The following is a 20388-nucleotide window of genomic DNA, read 5'->3' on the forward strand; positions in this document are numbered from 1 at the left end:
CTTCAGGGGTCCCTCATTCAGGCTTCCATTTGGTGCACCATTTATTGAACTGGCCTAGTACTTACGTATGTCCGGGCTTGGGTTCATGGTTACTATGTTCTTCTTACACCATGTCTGTGCTACCCCCGCTTCAAGGATAAAGCCCCGAGTGCAGGGGTTACTTTGCTGAAAGCTCATACTGACATTGGTGACATGTTATGACACTGAATTTATACAGTCATATTGGCGCATTCCCCATTGCACACCCAAGCCCTGCCCCTCCTGTTTTTCAAATTGTGTACATGTTACTTTGTGCCTATGGCAGGGCAAACTGAATGGTTTTCTGGCTGGGAAAACCTGGCTGTGAAGTCCTGTGCTCCCACACACCTGTGTACGAGATAGAACAGCCCCCCCCAAACATAGTCTCATCAGCCCGCAGTAACTGTTGCCTTGTCCAGTCTCTCTGCACTTTTTCTCAGTGTGTTGGGGAGGGAGGTGAGGTCTGGGCTCCACCTTGTCTATTGCACAGGGTACAGGTGGTTCAGGCACAATTGTCTGTGGTTTCTTCCTAAAGCTTCTAGTAGAGCAGAAACATGGAGAGGCAGTGGATGGAAAGGGGTTGCTGTGGGGTGCTGTGCTGGGCCATCATAGAGATTCAGCCTTTGTAACTGTACAGTGTAGATGGGATGGAGAGTTGGATGTGGTACCACTGGCAGGGCCTGTGTTGTCAAGACTTACAGTCATGTCATGGAATATTCTTGCTCAGGTGCTGTAACACACTATGTGTCTGTCCCAAGAGTTATAACATGATGGCACTTGAAGTAGGAAACATCCCTAGCAAGGGCAGCAGAAGCTCAGCTGCATTCTCATAGGTAAGCATACATCTGAGCTCACTTGAAGACCAGACTTGTCCATTATCCTTCTTGCAAACACATTTTCTTCTGCAGAGGAAGCCGTAGGGGTTGGTGCCTCTGAGCGGACCTGGACCCAGCTCCTGCCCGTGTGGTTTGGTTGAATTAGGCACTGTCCATGTGAGTGGGCTATGGATTCATCCACATCTTAAACCTGGCTCCTTCCAAACATGAGGTGGACTGTTTGAAGCTGGAGTGCTGCTGCAAAGCCCATGGGCCATGAAAGGTTGTGCCTAAGCCTTCTCTTAGCTCCACAGCGTAGTCTGGGGAGTCTGGTCCCTCCTCAGCACAGAGCCCTGCTTCTTCCTTACAGGCATGTGCTGAAACACTTCACTGAGTCAGGACCTCTCCGGCACCATGACCAATTTGTAGATACATTAAATCAGAAAGGAATCGGGGCAAAGACGCAGGATACAGAAAGCTGCAGTGTCCTATTATACATGGTCAAATTACTGACTATGTATGTTCAGGCTACTTGAACAAATTAAAAATGGGGGGTGGAGGAAAGATAGTCAATGAGGCCTGTATGATTTTAGAAGGTGGGGGTAAGCGGGCTAGGGGCCCTCAGCAATACCCAGATTGTCCTGTTTGCCAATATCCAGGGATAATTTACACATCAAAAGGAGAGAGCGGAAATGGACATGAAAAGTGACAGCAGTTGCCAAGTTAAATAAAAGCCCCTCAGTGAACATGAAGAGCAATAAGAGCCGTTTGGAAAGTTGGCTGCAGAAGAAGAGGTTATGTGAGAGCTTATACCCGACTGCCTTCTTGGCCCCTTGGGAACCAATACAGACATGGAATTCACTTGACCCGCAGGGCTGAGCAAAATATGGCCACACATCAGTAAAGCCTGATGCTTAAGTCATAAGAAACAAAAGCAGGACTGTGCCAGATGCCAGACGAGTGGGATCAGGTAGCAGGAACCACAGCCTGACTTCAAAATGCCTGAGTAAATCTGGGCTGCTAAATCTCCAGTGGACTGAACCTGAAGAAAACAAAGTAGAAGAAAAATGCTGGTTTTGTCTTTTATAGAGGGATATTATCGGATGAATATAGGTTGAGTTTGAATAAGTGAGAGGCAATATTTCTAAGACAGGGTGTTTTTTAAAATATGAGGCTTTGTAGCTTTGGCATTAAAGCAATTTCTATTCTTGTCATGAATCACTGAAGGACGGACGCTGTGTTTAGGGGGAACATGAACACCCAAATCCTTCCTTGCATATCTGCCCCTGGTTGTTATTTTTTTCTTTCTTTGCTCGAGGCAAATTCACAAATAGTCTTGATTTTCTCCATCGCATCCTAGTCTCACCTTCCACTGCCGAACAGCTGCTTAAGATACGTTGTCAAACACCACTGTCCTGTCTCGACTTTGCTAAGAGATGGTGCGAATGATCTGGGGTTTCCGATGCAAGCACTAGGAAAGCAAAACTAATTGTTGCCCCAAGCAAGAATCTTCCTATGAGAAGCTGATCTCTTTTACACAAGTCCAAACCTGAAATAACTCCACAGACGTCAGTGCAATCACTCTAGATGTGCAAGAGAGGGGAATCTGCCCTCAAGTCCTTCATCTTCTTTCCTGGGGGAGGGCAGCCTGGCTCAGGAATCGGGAAGGGGGGAGAGTGCCTGCAAGGATTGCTGCCTTTTTATACAATCTGCATCAGCTTCATGATCAAAGGCTAGAAGTGACCGGAATAGGCAGAGTCCTGGGATTTCCCATTCACACAGTGCAGGCAGGCTTAACCCTGCCTGCTTAACGCCAGGGCTCTGGGCTTTGATGTGAGGGATCACATGTGTCTCCCACCACTGCGACTCTTTGTTGAAGGCAGTGGTACGCCTTTGGGGTGGTGCTTGGGGGGGGAAAGCAGAGGGGGTTTAAAACCTTGGTGGTTTTGGATGCATTAAGGCTTGAGTCGGTGGCGAGTGCTGGGGGTCTACCGCCCTATGCCAGTGCTGGTCGCCTGCCTTCCCCTGTGAGCCCTTCTGTGTGAAGGAGCCCACAGCTGCCGGCGCCTCTGCTCTCTAGGGACGAGCCAAATACCTCACAGGGTGGCTCTATCTGTGGCTGCCGTACGGCGGGGATTGGATTACAAGCGGCTTCATGCTGACAAGACTTTGGAGGAATAATAATATCTTGAATATTATGGAATTTGAGGAATAATAATATTGGGGGGGATAATAACATCCTCTAGGGAGTGAGGTTGTCTCTCGCTTTCTTACGACCCTGGCACAGAGAGGCTGTAGTTCTTAAAAGTAGGGGGAATTAGCAGCTTCTTCAAGGCCTACGTGCCAGTTCAAGCTAAAATGTTCCCAGCATGTGTTCTGGCACTGCAGATGGGATGGGTATCTCCCTGCAAAATAAAACAGCTGGGGCTTCCAGGTCTGCTTGAAATCACTGTGCTTCCTCTGCCTGGGAGGTGATAGCACTCAGAGATTTCTCTTGGCACCTGCTCTTCCCTTTCTCCTTCCAATCACTTAAGGGCCAGGCAGGGTTTTGCTCTATTATATTCTCTTTAAGACCCAGACTCCCATTTGCTGTGCTTGTGTATAGCTTCATCAGTTCAAAAGAGCTATCCCAGTATAATCAAGCTGAGCATGTAATACACCAAAAAGATGGGTTGGGATACTGAACTCTGAAATCAGGATAATGATGCTAAAAAGGAATAACTTGATTTGTTTTTTCTTGCTAGAATAGAGCCCATTTCTGATGTAACTGATTTGTATTGTCTTCACAAAACCTCTTTACTAGCACCAGATTTACTACCTGAGGCTAAAGGAGAAAGATTAGTTGTAACAGTGAAAGGACATTGCAGCAACATGTCTGGAGGATGCAGGTTTCTAAGGCTTTCTCACAAGGTGAGGAAAGTCCCCAGGATGAAAACCCTACCCTGTACAGGAGAAGTATGCCTGTGTTTCAGCATCCTGCTCTGGCTGGCAAGCCCTCCTTGGCTGGGAGGGGGGACCAGTTTGCCAGCCCTCGGGCAGTATGAGAATAGCAATTGCACCTGGACTGTGAGGCCAAAAGGCTGCATCCCCTGGGAACGGCGAGCCCTGGGATGGTGTGGCTGCTGCCACATGCTGTTACTGATCTGCTGCACGTCCACAGGCTGTTCACCTTTCCTGCCTGCTCCAGACAGGGAGATGTCACCAATTCAAGCGGGAGAAAAACCAGGCAAAGCATAATACAGCTCTTTCTTGGCTGGCTCTGCAGAACAGCAGGGGGGTTGCTGCATAACCTAGAGGGATCTGTGAGCTCAGAGAGCTCCTGAGACTAGGATTAATTCAAGGGAAGAGCAGGACAGACTAGCAGAGGCACGTCTGAGCTCTCAGCGACAGTATACAGCGTGCATTGTAGCTTCAGTGCTGCCTGCTGGCATCTTCCTCCATCGGTGCTGGCAGCATCTCTGAAACAGCTGCTTGTCTTCCTTCTCTGACACCCAGCAAGGTGCAATGGTGGCAGCTGCTCCTCATGGAGAGCTGCTGAGGAAGGGCAGCTGGATCCAGAGGGACTTGCTCTGGGAAGGGCAGGCCTTGGGCTGTGCTCATGCCAGTCCACACAGGCAAAGCACCATATGCTGAGAGGGGACTGATGCAGAGGAGGGAGCAAGGACAAGGATGGCTTCTCAGAGCCAGTGATGCAGGCAGAGTGGCATGTATTCATTTTTCTTACTTCAGCAGGAGTGCTAAGCGAAAAAGAGGCTCTGGTACAAAATCACATCTCTGTAAACTACAGATATGCACACCTAATGCATAAAGCAAATGGGGAACAGTGGCCAGGCTAATGTGAAAATCTTCTGAGCTGCAGAAAAAGGAACAACTCCAAAAGTGAGAAACCAAGATCTGCACTGCCCAGATCTCTTTGCTATGGGGCTCAGGAGAGGAGAGAGTAATCAAATCAATCTCGGTGGGCTTTTAGCTGCCTTTGGAAGAAGTTTCTGCCTGACATGAAAGCCACAGCCATGGCAGATGCTCGGAGGTGCCTCTCAGATAATTGCATTAGCTGTGGCTCCAGGTGTCCAAGGGAAGCAGCTGACAATTACACCTTTTGTTTTCTTTTTCATGTTTGACAGCCAGATGCCTTTTTGATCTGCAGTGTGCACTTGTCTGTGTGTGCATGTGTGCATACATGTATATTTATATATAATCTGAGATCTATCACTCTAGCAGAGTTGCAAAAGGCTTATCTGAGTCTTTAAACAAATACAGGGCTGATTTACACACTGTAGCATCAAATGCAGGGGTTGCCTTTTGGCACTTGTGATCCCCTGCAGTTTTACAGAACATGTTCTTTCTTGTGGCACTGTGAAATTATAAGTTGTGCAGATTTTACTGAAGAAAATCCAGCCCTGTGGCTGGTTTTCCAAATACTGAAGAGTTATATGGCAAACTTTTCAGCTGGACTGTGGGGTTTAGCCCCTCACAGCAATGCCAGGGGTGACCGGGTGCATGTTGTGTACGATGCCTATTCAGAAAGGAGAGCTGGTTCAGGAGCTGAGGGATTTCAGTAATAGAAAAGCAAAAGACTTAGCAAAGGTGTAAAGGTAGAGCTCTTTCTGCAGCTCTAGAAGTTGAACAAACCAAATAATCCCTACTGACTGCATGTTATACATCCAGAGACAGAAATAAGAAGAAAACACTTGTATTAGTTCAGGTATTGAGAATGACTCTTCCTGCTAATGAAGAGTTAAAAATAAAAAACCCCAAGCCCCTCTCTTCCCTGCCTGTTTACTACTGGTCACTGCAGGAGACAGAGTATTGGCTTGGAAGGCTTCTTATTGACCTTACTACATTCTTATAAAAAGCAAGTTGTTTTCTGGTTTAAAGCAGAGATTTTGTGCTCAGAGAAAAAAATCTTTGCTGGTTATTTCTGGCTCTGGACCCAACCCCGCTGCAGGAGCTCTGAGGCCTCCCAGGTAATGGCATCGTCTGTGGGAGGCCGTTAAGTGGTATTCTGAGAGGTAAAGCGGGCACTTCCAGGCTTGAGTTACCTTAGTTTAAAACCCTGGTACTCACTACAGTATTCACAGCCTGACATCAGAATTGCTTGAGAATAAGGCAGCAAAAGCATTTGAGGAACTGGTTGTTGTGAACAAGAAAAGCTCTGACCAAAGACGGGGATTGGACTAATTAATGTGTGACTTTATGGCTCAAGCCAAGACCAAGACTTTCACAGACTGCAAGATTGTGGACTGTCATTATATGAAAGAAGACTTATTCCAGCAGTTACTTCTCTTTCCAGAAACTACTGGCTGGGGAGTGAAAAGCCTGAGGTGAAAAATTTATTTCTTTTTTGGACTGATATGGGTGGTGAGGGTGGATGTTGCAAAAATTTATTTTTTTTTTGCTACTGGAGAATTGATGTGTTGGAGGGAAAAAAAGAATAATTATAAAGTGCTGTCCCTGACAATGGTGGATAAGTCATAGAATCATCGAATCAGAATATCTCAAGTTGGAAGAGACCCATAAGGTTCCTAGATGCCTTAGAGAAATAGGTGGTATGGAGCTTTTCTGGCAACAAAACATCTGAAGATACCTGTTTCTAAAGAAGAGCCAGAGAGAAAGACAGGGGCTTCTATTTCATAATGCTCTGAGAGCTGAGATACCCTCAGAGGAAAGCAAGGCTGGCAGTGCTGTCAGCACTCTCAAAGGACAGCCCAGGGTGCCATATATCCCTGCTCACATTCCTAAGTCTGCCTCTGCAAGCTCTGCTCATGCAGTATGTGAACAGAGTAATGTGGGAGAGAGTTGTGAGTGCAGGACATATGAAGTCTCCAAGGAAGAGCTACCTAATGCTCCTTCCTAGCTGTACTGCGATTGCAGTAAGTTCCTCATTTAATATTTATTACATTCAGAATTTATAGGAAATCACTGTAAGTTGTAGTTTTAATGGAAATTGACCTTGCAAACCAATTGATCAAATCTTGGGTCAAGATGACATGACACATGCAAATCATATGCAAAGCTCATGTACAGCTGCGTGTACAAGGATCACTCTCCACCACAAGCAAACCTCCACTGACTTCAATTAAAGTTTTGCCCAAGTCAGCTTGAGCTTTGTATGTATAGCTCTACATGGGCTTTGTGCATGATTTGCATATGTCATGTAATGTACAATATGGTATTGTGTACTAGCTGTCTCCCCCTAATTAATACATGATAAAAAACTCTTAGAGAATAACGATTAAGAAAAATTTGTACATACGGAAATTGCTTGCAAATGACCACACTGGTGAAATTATAACCCAGTAATATTGCAGTCCCATTCATTTTCTGTTAGGTGTAATCACCCCTAATAATTCAGCCGAGGGTAATTAATCTTTGCTGATCAAAGTACAGGAAAGGGCTGAAGTACTGTAGCTGCATCATAATGACATGTAATGCTGATGCTGCACAATTGCCAGTTTGCAGAGAGATGTGAAGATGTCCTCATCGGCATACAGTCAATGAGTGGGAGTTCATTATCAGTCAGTAGAGGATAGAGGCTCAAATAATAAGGTAAAGAAACTAAAAAATACATAGACAGGCGGATGCTTGCAATTGGAGCTCGGCTCATTCCCTGAGATGAAGGGGTGTGTGTGTGGAAACTGCAAGAGGCCAGTGAGGAAAAGGACATTCAATTTTATTTTTTTTTTTCATCACTCTATCAAGATGAAGTCCAGCTTATGTTGCACCAAAGTAAAAGGGAAGTTTCAATCCCCTCAGATTCCTCAGCAGAAAGTAAAGTTTCCAAGTTCCTTGTATCAGTCAGTATCAAGATAGAAGCTTGTTGCCTCCATGGGACAAGCTGTCACTTTGTTGGAAAGGGCACCTTCTCTGGGTGACTTGATGTGGCCCAGATGCCTTGAAACAGATGCCTTGTGCATCTTCCCATGAGGGAGGTGGTTGATGAACAGAGGGAGACGGACTGTGGGCAAGAGATCTTGCAATGAAACCAGCATGTGGCTGAGAGCTCAAGAGAGCAGGCAAACAAGGTGTCCATCTTAGTTCTTCCTCTACCAGTTTTTGAAGAACACTTTCAGATCCCAATTGTGCTGTTGTCCTGGACTAGGGAAAAATCCAGAAAGATGATTTCCATCCATATGGCCAGAGAGAAGGGACAGGGCCATGTTGCCTCCTGAATTGCTTCAGCTAAATGTTGGATATATAGCATGTTTAAACTTACAAGGCTTGAATTCGATGCTGTGCTGTATTGAGTTTTGCAGATGACATTTTAAAAAAATCCCAACACCTAATTTATTTAGTCAGGGTTCATTTATTTTAATCTTTCAGCCAAGCCCTTGTTTTGGAACTTTGATCTGAAAGTGGTGTTTATTTTCAAAGTACCACAAAAAATTTTTAAATCCTTCCATGTCTGAATATTCTATTTAAAATTCTTTTGATACTCCCTTCTATTGATACTTCCACCAAACATCAGTGGTGTTAAAAAAAACCCAAAACATATTACTAAAAAGACAGACAGTATTTAGAGCTACAATGGTCCTGAAGTACAGTGAATCAAAACTGGAAATCCATCAGTTCTTTGGCTGCTAAATGATTTCCATGCTGGGCTGGCGTTTATCTTCTAGAATAGAGGAGCCTTTCAGGGAACAGCAAACATCTGGCAGGGGGCCAGAGGCCTTGGATATAAGACAATTAGCACAACGGGGGGAAAGAAGGGCTTCCAGAATTAGAGATGAATAAGAAATATTTGTAATGTGCACTGTAAGCTACTGGTTTGATCACAGTAAATGTTTGTCACTTATTTCTCTTGGTTGCAAACATAGTGCTGTATTACTTGTCTGGTTTTGCTTTCTTCTGTAATTAGTTTCACCACTGAGTGGTAGGACTGGTACATACCACACTTATTGTCTTCTACTTAATCTTTAAAAGGCTACTTTGTTTGGTTCAAAATAGATAAAACGACAACTTGCTAGTTGTTGGAAAGATAGACTGCTCCCTCCTAATCCACTGGCTTTCTCTCCATATGTAGCTTTAATTAGGCATGAGGATTTAAGCTTTTACATTCTGAGGCATGTAACAGTCGAACTAATAATAAAAGGATATATTTGGATGGTTTAAAAAAACCCACTGTACTTCTAAGAGTAAATCTTGACGTTTAAAAGTGCCGAAGGGTTTCCAGGCTCCTCACAGTATCACAAGCTGTAAATTTGCTCTTATTATTGTCAAAGGAAAATATCCCAATCTTAGAACATAAACAGACTGTCAAGTCTTGAATATTAAGAAGTTTCAACTATCTTCTGTTACTCTGTTAGAAAGACAAGGTACAGTTTCATTGATTAAGGTCACACCAGCTAAAATTCTGGAATTTCTCTGGAATGTATCATATGAAGATGAAGAATTAATGATAATGTAATATCATAATCTTGGCTAATGTTAGGTACTGAAACAAGAATTTACTTGAAAACTAACAGAGGTGAGACATGTGAAGGCATCCTTCAGCATTACATAGCTCTGTTTAAGCCTCAGCTGGGATATCATGTCTGCTTTTGAACACTGCACTCCATGAGAAATGTAGGTCAGTAGAAGACTGAAACATGGGTCTGAAAAATATTGGGGATGTTTAGTTTGGAGAGGAGCAGACTGGTGTGTGATTCGGTGACCTTCAGATGCGTAACAGGCTGTTGCAGAGCAGAACAGGCAGTCTGTTCTCTATAATGGACAGAAACAGAAGTAATGGGCTTAACAGTTTAGAAAGGGAAATTTCGTTAAGGCATTAGGAAAAACATCCTGATGGAAAGGTAGTTAAGGACTGGGTAAGATCCTCTGGGTTAGCTGTGGAGGCACATCCATGTTTCCTGCAGCAGCCTAAAGCAATACCTGTTAAAAATAGTTTAGATCGTTGTCTTCATCGACATGAATGCTTCTCAAAGTTGCTTTCAGCCCCATTTTCTATGATTTTCACTAATCATGCTCTTTTCTTGCAGGTCAACATGCTTTACTTCTCAAACACTGGGGAAGTAGCTTTATTGGTCTTACATGTCTTTTGGAGTTCAGCATAGATTTGGAGTTATACATTACAGAGCTGATCAGAATATGTATTTTCTGCTTATCATAAAATCATAGAATAGTTTGGTTTGGAAGAAACCTTTAAAGGCCATCTAGTATAACCCCTCTGCAATGAGCAGACACCTTCTGCTAGAGCAGGTTGCTCAGAGCCCCGTCCAGCCTGACCTTGAATGTTTCCAGGGATGGGGCATCTGCCAGCTTTCTATGCAACCTGCTCCAGTGTTTTACCACCCTCGTCATAAAAAAATTCTTTCTTATGTGTAGTCTGAATCTACCCTTTTTAGTTTCAAACCATTACCCCTTGTGCTATTGCAACAGGCTCTACTAAAATGTCCATCTTTCTTATAAGTTGCCTTTAAGTATTGAAAGGCCACAACAGGGTCTCCCCAGAGCCTTTTCTCCAGGCTGTCCTCATAGAAGTGGTGTTCCAGCCTTCTGATCATTTTCGTTACCCTCCTCTAGACTTGCTCCAACAGGTCTATCTTTTTCCTGAGGACTCCAGAACCGGATGCAGTACTCCAGGTGGGATCTATCCAGGGCAGAGTTAAGGGGTAACATCCCCTCCCTCAGCCTGCTGGCCACGCTGCTTTTGATGCGGCCCAGGACACGGCTGGCTTTCTGGGCTGTGAGCGCACATGGCCGGCTCACGTCCAGCTTTTCACCCGCCAGCACCCACCTTCTCCGCAGGGCTGCTCTCCATCCCTTCGTGCCCCAGCCTGTATTGATACTGGGGGCTGCCCTGACCCAGGTGCAGGACCTTGCACTTGGCCTTGTTGAATCTCATGAGGTTCACATGGGCCCACTTCCCAACCTCATTCAGGACCCTCTGGATGGTATCCCATCCCCCACATGTGTCATCTGCACCACCCAGCTTGGTGTTGTCTGCAAACTTGCTGAGGCTGCACTTGATCCCACTGTCTACATCACTGATGAAGATATTAAACTGTACCGGCCCCAACATGGACCCCTGAGGATCACCACTTGTCATTGATCTCCATCTGTACACCGAGCTGTTGACCACCACCGTCTGGATGTGACCATCCAACCAATCCCTTATCCACCAAACAGTCCACCCATCAAATCTGTATCTCTCCAATTTAGAGAGAAGGATGGCATGGGGGGCCATGCTGAAGGCCTTACAGAAGTCCAGAGAGACAACATCCATAGCTCTTCCCTTGTCCACTGATGTAGTCACTCTATCATAGAAGGCCACTAGGTTGGTCAGGCAAGACTTGCCCTTGGTGAAGCCATGCTGGCTAGCTGAAATCACCTCCTTGTCCTCCAGGGGACTTAGCATAGCTTCTAGGAGGATCTATTCCACGACCTTCCCAGGCACAGAGGTGAAGCTGAGAGGTCAGTAGCTCTCAAGGTCCTCCTTTCTACCCTTTTTTAAAATGGGTGCAACGTTTCCCTTCTTCCAGTCACCAGGGACTTCACCAGACTGCTTTGACTTTTCAAATCTCATGGAGAGTGGCTTGGCAACTGCATCAGCTAATTCCCTCAGGCCTCTGGGGTGCATCTTGTCAGGTCCCATTGACTTACATATGTTCAGGTTCCTCAGGTGGTCACAAACCTGATCTTCTCTTACAGTGGGAGGGACTTGCTTCCCCAGTCCCTGCTTTGAGGACCACCCACTTGAGAGGTGTGGGAAGAGAGGTCGCCAGTGTATCTGTTATCTATGTGTCTGTTTATCTACCATGACGCAAGTGTAAATGAAGATGAATTTTTTTTTTCTTTAAAGGTTGCCTTGGGCTACTGTTGACTATTGAAAATGTTAAGAATTTTTTTTCTGCAAATCAAAGTGCCCCATGTGAAAATCAAAATACTTCATTTGGAGTTGAGCCAACCCAAGTGAAAATGTACTTTGGTGACTCAGGGGAGAGTGCCTGACTGCATGAGGGCTTTTGGGAATTATAGCTTTGTCTCCCAGGTCATTCCATGATCTCTGTTCTTCTGCCTTCTCACGGTGTCTCATTGAGTTGCCTCAATGGGAGGCTGCAAGGTCTCCAGGAGGACACAGTACAGCCTAGTTTACAGACAGCTTTGAGGAACTGAGGATCCCACACTACACCTCCCATGTGCATAGCAGTGACTTGAGATGGACTATTTGTGTTTCTGAACTATGAAATATTTCACTTTGAAATGTCAGAATATATTGAAATTTACTTTTTTCAGTCAGTAAGTGCCTCTCTATTGGTTTTTAGGTGATACTTTGGAGGGTTTCTTTTTCTAACAAAAATAAATGTTTTACATTGTGGAGAGTTATTTTTCATATTAGTAAATGTGTGAAAAGATAATGTTCTAAAGAAAATTGAAATTTCAGTGAAAACAAGGTAACAACCAACCCTTTCTTACCCCTTTGCTGACTCTCATTCTGACCGCACATGGGGAATTCCTAAAATTGAAAGTCTTTCTATGGTGCGCACTGCAGAATGAAGTGCTAGGATGTAGCTGGGAGTTGCAACAGCATTCACCCCTCCGTGGGATCACCTTCGGGAGACACATTCCAAACTGGTGAGTGAATAGTCATAAAGGGAATGAACTTTCCTGAAGGACTGTTCCCTTGCAAACCTCTGTGAAAGACAGGTCTCCATGAAATGCCCCTGGCCAGGCTATTATCTGATCCTCCTGAATCATTCTTTCAGCTGAGCCAGGTTCTTTTCCTTCAGGGGACACCTCCTCTGTGGTAATTCCATCCCTTATTTCTTGCAGCTCCTCTGGTCTGTCAGGAGCCCAGGGCTAGGGCTCCCAAAGGAGGCTTCTCCTCAGGCTTCATTAATGGCTATGTTTCTTTTGGATCAGTTATCTTTACCCCAACTCTTTGCTCTCTCTGAGACTTCAATCTACCATGTTCCTCTTGTTCAAATGACTCCAAAGTGCTTTGAAACTCTGGCTTTAAGGGCTTGTTGCCCTGCATTGCTAATAGTCCAGAACAAATGCACCACAGGGCACCCTAACCTCCCCCACATCTTCCATTTCAAGAAAAATAAAATACCTCAAGAAATATCTTCCCTCTTTTTGCATGCTAGTATTTCTTTTGGCTATTTCCAAGTTCTTTACACCTGTCACACAGGAACTATGTGCAGGGCCAGAGTACCGGCCCCTGAGTTTGCATTGCAATAAAGCCTTGTGACATTAACACAGCCACTAAAGCTGCAGTTTCCTTTGTACGGGGTCATGTAATTAGTAGTGTCTGCTATTTGGTTACTAGTAAATGTAGAATTGTACGAAAACCAGCTATCTGTGCCCAGAATGGTTTCACAGGGAAGACAAGTGGTGTTCAAATAAAAACCCCACTGAGCTGACACCCTGCCCCAGAGCCCTGCGGCAACCTGGGTCTCCTGGTACTGTCTCTTCCAGAGACCCAGTGTGGGGCATTCAGATCTTGCAAAACTTTCTTCTTTCCCAGCTGTAATGTTAGCCTTTTTGTCTCACTCCCTTGAAAGCTGCTTGAGGCAACATGAAAATCCACGGTTAACTGCAGTGAGCCAAATCCTCACCCATCACAAACGAGCCACAGGTTAATGACAAACGCCAGCTCCAGGCTGAGCCTCCTGTTCTGAGTAGGGTTAAACCAGCCCTGTGTTTTATGGCACATGCGGACTGTGCCTGGCTCCATGAGAGCTACCTGCAAAATCAGCACACAACAAGCTGCTCTTTAGCAACGTTGTTGGGCTTGGGAGGGGAGACCAGCCAGCCCAGCCTGCTGGGAAATTTCCGTGGGTAGTGCTCTGAGGCATGACTCAGTCTGTTGTTCTGCATTGTAGTTCTGGGAAAGATCTGTCATGTCAAAACCTGCAGGGTGGTGACATCCTTGTAATTCCTCTAGAAAAATAAGAAGTGCAAGTCAAAGGCTTTAACTGAGCTTCAGACTGCTGTGCTCTGTATAGGTACAACTTAAAGTCAAGCAATTGAGTAAAGAATGAACTAAACCCAATAAAGGACAAAATAAAGGTAGTTGCATGTTAGATAGGAGGAGGAACATTTTCCCAGATTTAAGCCTTCATCAACCAGAGAGCCTGCAGGTATCACCCATGTTGAATCCAGTTGTAGCTGAGTGTCTGCCTCCTGTGTCTCCAGTCCTTCCTTCTCTCCCTGCTCCTCTGCTCTGGTGTTAACATTACATTCTGACACCAGCACTCAGAAAGAGAAGGGAAAATGGATAAAGGAAATTTGTCTCTTTCCTTCTTGCATATTACAGAGCACTGTATGCACATTCTGGTTGCCAGCACTTCTAGGAATGGGTCCTTTGCAGAAAAGGTCCATGTGGGGTCTGTAGTGCTCTTTGCCTGGATGAGACCTTGCACCCCACCGTTCCTGTACAATACAGGCAGATTTCCAAACCGGGAATGGGGAGCTGCTTGGGTGAAGAGTTTCTTAATGACAGCGGCTGGTCTTAGTGACACACAGTCCTGCTATTTTTGTGCTTCTTGTCACTCGAATCAGGCCTTTGTCACCAGAAGTGAAATCCTTTGTTACAGCTGATCTTAACTGCTGCTAAGATCAAACTTCAGTGACTGTAAATCAGCTGCTCACCTCCCTCTCAACAGCATTTTAACTACATGTGGGATATTAATTATAGGTTGTCTTTTTCAGACCTATACTTCTGCATTACTTGTTGCTTTAGGAGCTAAAAATGTGCCACAGGAGACAATGGCTCTACAGTGGCTTTTAGCCTCTCAGGACAGATCCCAGAGCTGACATCATCTGCAATTATGGTGCACAGATCCAAGCGCTCTGACATAAGGTGGTAAATTATTCATGATTTGGCAGCCACCATAAATGGAGAGTGTGCTTTAAGAAACCTCAGAATTGCAAGACTGGTTTGTCACCACAGTCCTATTAGGCCAGTGGCCTATCTCTAAAAACAATACTTTGGACGATGGTGATAGAGCCTGAGGGTAGATGTATGTGGGATAAATTTTCCCCTTGATTTCATGTGAGTTTCTTGGCTAATATCTACAGGCAGAAGGTTTAAAATCCTTCCCAGATGAGGCCATGTGGCTTCTGCCCCAAAGAATTTGCAGTTTAAACTGAATCAAAGCTAAGTGCTGGATGAACGTGCAATTGCAGCAGATTTGGTGGGTCAGTGCAGGGTGGGAGGAGGGTGAACTAATAACCTTGGACAGACAAACTTCCTGTCTTGTTCTAACAAATTTGTGCTCACTTCTACACTGGCCAAAGATGAGGGACCAGGACCTGGGCACATTGGACTGAACAATAAGCATGACAGAAACAGGTGGGAGCCTTAACTGAGAGTTGCAAGCGTTGTTTTAAGCAGCTCAGGTGAATGATGCAAATATACACCATTCCAGCTAGGGTTATATTAAGGGTTTGGAGAAAAAGGACAATTCTTTCCCCACATATTGATCTGTCCTAGCATGAGATGGAAAGTTAAAGCTGCTATAAACAACCAGTGAGACTTGTCTAGGTGATTCTGCATCAATTCACAGAGGATTCACATTAGACTGTGACCATCATGGGGGACAGAATGGGAGGAAATATTCTTTGTCATCAGTGCTTTGCCTCTATGGAGGCTGGGGGCAAGCAGAGGCTTACCCAGAGGTGACAGTGCCATTGTCCTGGCTAGTTGTCAGGACATGAGAATGGGTGGAGAGGAAACCTAGTACTGCAGCCTACTGTGACTCTTGTAAGTCTTGCTTTCTTCCAGGAGAGAAACACCGGCTGTTTGTGCCTTGCTATAGCATGTCCCTAGTACAGACCAGAAACAACTGTTTGGTCCTGGAGGGTAATTCCTGATGTTTGATAAAATGTATTTCTTTCTCGCCATTCATCCTGATTCTTATACAACTTTACCATACACCATGATCATCACTGTAATGAAAACACATTTATTAACCCAGGAACTCTGGGGAAAACTGACCAGGCTATTGGTTCCTTTGTGAGAAGTATATCTTGTTACTCAGAGAAAACCCCTTTGCATCAACTACCCTATTGATTTCTGTGTTCATAATCAGTCACATTATCAAGATGTAAAGCAGAGTCTGGAATAAAATTTTCAGAAAACGTTTAAAGTGCAAATGACCATATACTCGTGGATTTTCACAGCCAGTAGGGACTATTAAGTTCTTTAGCCTGACCTCTTGTATAGCTGAGGCCAGATAATATGACCAAGTAACTTTTTATATGGCATTAAAGGAAATGTGTCTTTTGTAAACTGCATTTTAACTAGTCATTGCTCAGGGAACATGTGTTTGTTAAATTACTTTCATGTGTGCAGATAATTTAGTTTCTTTCCCTTCTCCTTTCCAATTTCAGTCTTTGCATTTCCTCCAGATCCATCTACCTGGCTGTGCTGGTAACTGGATAATGCCAGACACCCCAGCAGCCTTCTGCCGTGCCGAAGTGATGGCGTGTGCTCAGGCATCTGTTTGGAGTGTACCCAACTTCTGCTTGTGAGAAGGTGAGGAACAGAGAGAAGAATTGCTTGGTTAAGAATTAAGTGTCCTTTCCTGAACTGGATACTGACAAAAGGGTATGTTGCCCATTTGAAAATATTTCTTCTTCTTAATGGAGATGATGAAATGTGTGGTAGTTGTCCAGGAAAAAAAAAATATATATATTTGATTTTTCAGAGGCAGTGTAGAGTCCTGTTCCTAATCCAAGGGGGGGGGGGGGGGGGGGTAATGAAGGATCTGTTAGAGTGTCTGCAAGACATCATCCAGGCAGGGATGAGCATGGCCTGCCCACGCTCCTTGTTACCGAAGCCATGTGAACATGGTGCTGAGCGGCAACTAACAAGCTTCAGTGGGAGAGAAGATACATCAGCACAGGCCAAATGCACTAGTGTTGTCCATATAGCATCCCTTGGCTCCAAGCAAAGCTGGAGTCTGCTTGCATATTGCTGTGTATTGCACTGCCAAAAATTCCTCTTTAAACTGGAATGTCCTTTTTCCATCTGTGATCTACCTGGCTAATTGTGTGTATTAGGGTATTTCATGACTGGGTACAATGGGGGAACCCTTGGAGAAAGAGGAGAGTGCTTGGGAAAAGAGACTTGGCAGATTTTCATTAATGAGTCCTGGCATTTTTGGGGAAACTTTTTTCACAGAAAAGAGATGAAAAGAGGGTAAAAATGACTGATTTTAGAAGCTGGAGGGTAAAATCTGGTAAGGTAAGGTTTAAGGTGCTGTTTGGCACCTTAAAATGACTGTTGTAACTATATTTGAAATGTGATATATAGGCTAACTTCAAAGGGAAGTGGTGTTATAGTCAGTATCTTCTGAAATGCTAGGAAGAGAAGTGTCCTTCAAAGGATAGATATTGGCCTCAGAGAATATGTATGTATATTAAAATACACCTGGGTGATAATTTGAATGCATAGTGTTTTAACAAATGATAAAGAAAGGCCAAACACTAATGCTCCTTCCTATTAAACAAGGAACCTGTGTAAATAAGATGTACTAGCAACAGCTGAAAATAGAGCCCTTTGCAGACAGGTCCATTGAATTTCTGCACCTTCATGTAAAAAGCTGTACAGAGTGGTAAGTACATTGCCACCTAGTAGCTGTCCAGGTGAACCAAACTAGAGCAGCACTACTAGCTATGATCTGGCAAATCCAAGTCCCTCTGCAAAATAAAATCCCAATAAACCACTACACCGCAGGAAGTCAAGAATTTTATCCAGTTAGGCAGGATAAGTGGGCTGGTGCCAATTTGGTATCTCACACTTGAGTGGGATAGACACAACTGCAGTGGGATGCTGGTGACAATTTTTCCTCCATTTCCATCCAGCAGTCTGAGAGGAACATAAATCTGCTTAGAAGCATGACATTTCCACGGACGGTCGTAGTCCCTTACCCTGCAATCTGAAATAGCTGTTTTTGAGTTTTTTGGCATTTACTCACATCTGAGTCAGTGTGATTGCTCAAAGGTGGAAAACTTGGAGATGAAGCAGCCAGATTTCTCTCTTCCTTCTGGAGCCATAAACTAGCAATAGCATGTTGCTGGCCTGAAGCCTGTGTTCTGCCCCACCTTCTGCACCCAGTGGATGTCGAGTGTCACATCCACAGATCCTGTTGCAGAGCAATTCTCCTCCAAGGCCTTGTCACCCCCTTGTCTTTCTAGTCTCAGGATGCTGCCAGAAGATGGCCGCTTGAAGGAGACCTCCTCCTTGCAGTTTACAGTCGGTCTTGGAGAGCAGAAACATGTTCAGTGCTGAACACTGCAGAAAGGGAACACATTTTGTGAGTGCGCTGGTAAGCTAACGCAAGCAGGGGCACTCCACCTGACCTGGGACTGGAGGGAGCCACCCCTGCATGTCTAGGGATTATTCCAGTAGTGTACTGGAATACAGTAGTTACACGTATATGGGTTATTTGGCCTTAACAAAGCCCAACAACCAGAAAAACCCTCATAGAATAAAAAAAAAAAAATATGTTTACACCTGTAGATATTACTGCTAGATTTATAGCTACTCAGTGCCATGGAGTGCCAGCCATGGAGGAGGAGGCAGTGCTTGCAGCAAGAATCTATTTGGAGGAAGCTGAGGTGATACCTTGTCACTGTTAAAAGTTCTGATTTATAGGAGAAGGCCACAAACTTTTCTGGAGGAAATTGCGTGACAGGGCAGACAGCACGGCGAGGACATGGGGTATCTAGCAATACTTAGCAGTGCATCTTGAAAGAGAAATAGGAACAGATAACAGCAACCAGCAGAAGATTAGCAGCAAACTGTCCAATTTGTAAGCCCTCCATCACTTTTTTTTCCCTTGCCCCTTTACACTGTGGAAGCCTGGTGTGTCTGAGAGCCAGCAGAGAGTCCACTGTCCCTTGTGATGAACACTGGAGTGAGCTTTAATGAGAACTGGAGTGGTGATGATAGCAGAAATGTGTGCTGCCAAAGTGACATTCACTCCTGAGCCTTGCTTATGGTAAAAGGGATGCCTGCATCAGCTTACATCCTTGAATATTTTAAGCCTGACATTCACACTCTGTGTTTTACTACCTGCAGGTCTGGCATCCTTAATGTACTTTGAAAAAGACACACTGCTGCACAGAATTTTCTGCAACAAGTGTTGTGTATTAAGCATGTATATATGACAGAAAAATGTGTATCCAACTAATACCTGTTATAAACACACACATGCCAGCCAGCAACACCTTTAAAGCTTTCAGCATTTGTTTTTGGTACTTAAAATTCAGTGATGTTCACATTTCAAGAACTGGAAGGATAACATGAATACATAAGGTGCCTTAGGGCAATGAAAGTTAGTTCTTAGAGGTATTTGTGGCACATGATTTAAAATAGGATGATTAGTTTTTGTTACTCCAAATTGTTTTTTACTGACAATGGATATGGTGAACCTGTTCTTAATCTGGCTACTCCTTCTCCTTCACTTTCAAGAAATTCATATTTATTTTTAAATATACATGTAATTAAAAGACAAGTAATTCAGCAGAAAGTCTTTTAAATGCATAACTGATTATCTACTTCCTGTAATTGCTGGTTTGTATATTGAAACTTAGATTGAGTTGGCAGACAATAAAAGATTATTTTTTAATTAGACATACTCATCCCTATCATTTGGGAATAGGGGAGATTTTCCACCACTGGTATTCTTCCTATTCAGGAACACATGCTAACCTCTTGCTTGATATCAATGTCATTTTTTCCCAAATGAGAAATAAGAGAAGCCTGCCTCTCTTGCAGAAAGTGCATGGCTAGGCAGTGTTTGTCGTTTCATTTATATAGGATGCTGGTAGCAGGATGCATGTATGTGCATTATATGACATAGCAAGACTACATACCAGGGCCAGTTTAAAGTACTGAGATTCACTTACAATCCCCAAGGATTTTTCATGTTCATTCTTAGTTAGAAATTCTGCTTTTACATCAGAAGATTGTCAACACAAAATTATGATACCCAAAGTATTCTTTTATGGGGTCCCAAACTCATTTTTTCTTTCCTTTGTGACAAATGAAGCAATTGTTAGCTGTCTTAAAAAGCATCTCATGCAACCTCTTGCCCTGCAATCTCCATCTAAAATGAAAACATCTCTGGAGACCTTTCTTTGCTTGATAAACTGAGTTGCAGCCAACCTTTGGTTTAACAGACACTATCATGAGCACCCGAGCATCTGGACCTCTCTGGTAATAGGGTGGTTGCAAAATAGGGTGGGTGTCGAGCTGGTGACTTGGGAGCAAGTTGCATTCAAAGCACGGGCTCTCAATTTATAAGTCTTTTCTCTTGTGGGGACAACACTTCAAAACCATCAGTAGGGTCCCCCCACATCTCCTACTCGGCCTGCCCTGTGCCATCCACAGCTGCACTATTGTCATGTGGTGACAGAACAACCAATTTCAGTGCAAAGTAATGGGTGGTTCTGCATATATTTTTAGCTGTTCTTTAATGTAGTTCAGCCACTATAAAAGGAGGTGGCGGAAGCACTGGCCACCCTTCCCAAGTCCTCTGGAGACACTATACGATACGAACCCATGTGTGCTAGCACAACCAGTCCTGGGCTCACATTT

Source organism: Falco biarmicus, chromosome 7 (assembly GCF_023638135.1).
Source record: "Falco biarmicus isolate bFalBia1 chromosome 7, bFalBia1.pri, whole genome shotgun sequence".
Classification (NCBI taxonomy): Eukaryota; Metazoa; Chordata; class Aves; order Falconiformes; family Falconidae; genus Falco; species Falco biarmicus.